This window comes from Hippopotamus amphibius, chromosome 2 (assembly GCF_030028045.1).
Source record: "Hippopotamus amphibius kiboko isolate mHipAmp2 chromosome 2, mHipAmp2.hap2, whole genome shotgun sequence".
Lineage (NCBI taxonomy): Eukaryota > Metazoa > Chordata > Mammalia > Artiodactyla > Hippopotamidae > Hippopotamus > Hippopotamus amphibius.
In genome coordinates, this window is record NC_080187.1 from 157,547,685 (window position 1) to 157,551,569 (window position 3,885).

The window sequence follows — 3,885 nt, forward strand, 5'->3', positions numbered from 1 at the left end:
AATTTCTGTCCTAGAGATCTTGAAGGGAAAACAATCATCTGTTTTGGAAATTGAATGTAAAATCCTCTTTATCTGCACAAGGGTGAATTAGATGGCATTTCATGTCAGAATGGTCTCTCTTCTGTACAAAAGGAATGGGGTACAGAAAAATTAAAGGACTTATCAAAGCTTACAAAGAATGCTAATTAATGTATGGGGATATATGGGTATGAGAAAGAACAGTTTTACTTCAATCAACTTAAGTTGCTACTTTTAAATAGGAGAGACCTTAGATTTTATATATGACAAATACAATGCAAATCACTTTCACTTATACACATTTTTGTATTAAATATGTGACAAATTTTTCTTACTTTAATAATTGAGATTACCTCTAATTCATTACTCATTCATATTTTTTTCACAGCAAACGTATAGATTCCCAAGAAAACCAATGAATATCTAGATGCTTTTGTTTTATGCCTTGAAAAACTATCTTGCCAATAAAAATAGATTGTGTGATTTCATCCATTGTATATTTAGCTTTTCATTTCAGCTGAAATTGTTTTTTATCAAAATTCCATTAAACATCATCATGAAAGTCTGACATTTCCCTATGACTGACCATCTGTATCTCACAGGACCTGTTCAGGGCTAACCTACTAGTTGCGCACCAAATACTTATACTCAGTGAATTCTTTCAAGTCCTTACATTCAGAGTACTAAATACTTTGGGTGCTTATCATGAAAAGACTTTCTTCTACAAAAGGAGAGACAGATTTACTCCAGCATCTTTCAGAAGAGTAGACACCCTTTTACCTGTCTACTCGAATTCTGTTTGCTTGCCTATTTGGAAATTTATACATGCATCTAAAATATAGCTGCCCTTGGCTAGGTGTTAAATCTAATCTGTGAGCAATTACATACTAAAAAATCCAGAAAATATCAGATAAAATAGTCAATTTACAACTTTTGAGAAATTATACTAGTTATCTATTGGGCTTAAGCACGCTTTACAGTAATTACAATTCAAAGACCCTGCATCAAAAATCTTTTTTAATTATCCAGAAAAAGTTTAAAAGCTACATATATCAATGTAAAGAATATTTTTATTCTGAGCTGCAAGACTTTTAAGTCTTTCTTTTTCCATCATGAAGTTACCAATTTAACAGTTGGTAACTTTCAAATGTAATGTTGAGTCTCAATTTGTGTCTGCCTGCAATCACAGTGTACTACAGCGTTGCTTTGTAAAAAATCCTTTTGTGGCTCATATTCTTTCCTCTCTAACTCTTATTACATCGTTTGCCGCTAATAGTCTTGGTTTCTTAGTCTATTTTTCTCTGAATTATGCTTGTATCCCATTAAGAAGCAGCTGGGAGCCTATAACTAACAGAATGGATTATTATACCAGCAGAACAAAGTCATACCTCTCAAAAATTCTTACTTTTGTTTCTAGAATAAGGTAAATAAATGTTACAGACATTCAGACGTTATAGAGTTTTAATATAGACTGAATGGCTATTTAAATCTGGCCTGTTGACTTCAATGAAGTCTATCACTGATATCAAACTTAAAACCCACTGTAAATTTTACTTACTGTTCTTTTAGCTTCTCAACAAATATTTCCTTTATATAAAGCATGGAATTAACTCTAAGCCAAGGGAAACAAGGAAAAGCATACATGTGAAAGGAAGAGGATTTAGAAACAATATTAGAAAGAGAAAACAAAAATACATTCATTAGTAATGTTAAACAGGAGAGTTTTATATTAGGTTGGTTATTATAACAGCACTCTATGTGCACTTAATTAGACCAAAGGAGTATAGCAGTCAAGCCATTAACACTGAGTGGAGCAAAAGCCTTCATTTCTTTGTTAAGAAATACCAAAAATTTATTCAAAGGATGGTGGGAATAAAGAGAGATCATCATTGTTTCAATCAAGAAGTTATCAGAAGATAAGAAAAAAGCTGCTCCAAAAAATATTAATTGCATATAAAATAACTATTTCTCATGTACATGGATTGCACAGCCTGCTACCATAGTTTCATGGCTTTTTCACTGCTATTTAATTCATATAAATATGTTTTGTCTCATAACTAGATTGCATGTTTTTTGAGGGATGGCAGAATCAATTATAAGTTTAAACAATTTCATTTCTCCCAAGATGTAGTAAAAGAGATGCTTAAGTAATATTTTTGAATGAAAAAAACATTCTGCATATTAAGTAGTAAATCTTTCTAAAATATCAGTTGGCTGTTTTGTGTACAGTCCCACTAACAACTTGCAGGTGTGCCAAATTCTAAACTTCCCTGAACAGTAGGAACTGGATTACACTAACTTCTACTAGTACATTCTCCTTCTATACTTTTATAACTGGTTTCCTAAAAATAGTGGTATTGTCAAAAATGACGTTTAAAAAAACAATTATTTCAAAACATTTGTTGCAGGAGCAACATAGCTCCGAGCCAAACCAGTATTTATAATTGATATAATTTGTTCAGGAAAGAATAACAGGTTATTTATTATCACTGCAAGGACACCTCTTGTATACCTTTGTAACCTCTTGTTGTTCTAAACAAAGCAAAGAGCTACTCAAACAAGTGGCTGGGTTATGAGAGCACCAGCATTTTTCATAAGAGGTGCTATTTCTAGACTGCCAAAATTGTAGCCTACATGGCATGAATGCTGTTTCTAAATCATCAGCTGTCTTATGTATTGCTGCTTGCTTCATGGAAATTCACTCTGCCAAACAGCTATAACCTTTCTGACCTAAAAATATCACAATTCACACATAAGACAATAGCATTCACAAAGTCAGGCTCCCTCTCCTCACTCTCTTCCATGAGATTAAAATTAATCAAAAGAAAAAGAAAATGAAATTAGACATCAACATTGATCTTTAGCAAGATTTTTTAAGATGGATATTTCTTAATTTTCGCTAATTCCCTTGAAATGCAATCATGGTATCAGATCTGGGAGGCATTGCTTTCCTGTCCTTTCTTGCCTTATTAAATTCCACCAAAATACCACATATTGTTACATATTTTCTATCATTTACCCTTAAATGCTCTATCAGAACTGACTTTCTGTAGCTCTATGCTCCAGGCAATATCATAACCCCAAGTGGCACATGCAATAATGCAAAGTGTTCATTGAGGGGGCAGAACCCAGGACACTGCAAATTTGGCATCTCCAAAAGGTCCAGGTGCAGATGCAGTGTGTGGACATTCTCCTCTCGCCCATTAGCAATATATCATCATAGCTTGTGAATGACTAGCAATGTTATTTTCCAAAATTTACTTTATAAAAAAGCCAGATTTTCTCAGAGCAATTAAGTGAGCCTACATTTGCACATAAACCTAATGCACTAATTGGCATGTTCATTTGGATCTCCAAATAGCATCTACACCTGTTTTTCAGTGTGTGAGACAAATAATTACCTTTGCTTACAACTCATTTTAATGAATTTTAAAAGAAAACATAATGTAATTTATTTTCTTTTGACAGTTCTAGATTATCAAGGCACTGACTTTCACTGAATATATCAGATGTGTTTGATTTTTAAAAAAGCCTTCAATGTGATTGAAATCTCACTGCCTTCTAGAGCAGGGAGGAGGAAAAGGAGAAAGAGGAGCAACAGGGAGAAGGAGATAATATTTTATATCAAGAGAGGACTTCCAAAACTATGTCAAAAAGCTTTCTGAGAAAATGGATGTGAATTTACTGCCTGAATGAGTCTGACACCATCCATCACTGTCCAATGAATGATAGATTGTTCAACACAAGATGTTTGCTTTTTCTATGTTCCCATATTTGACACTTAAAGGAGACAGAAAAACATAGAAACCCTTCAAAGACTAACCTTTTACTACAGCAATTACTTCTGAAATATATGTGAATGGACAG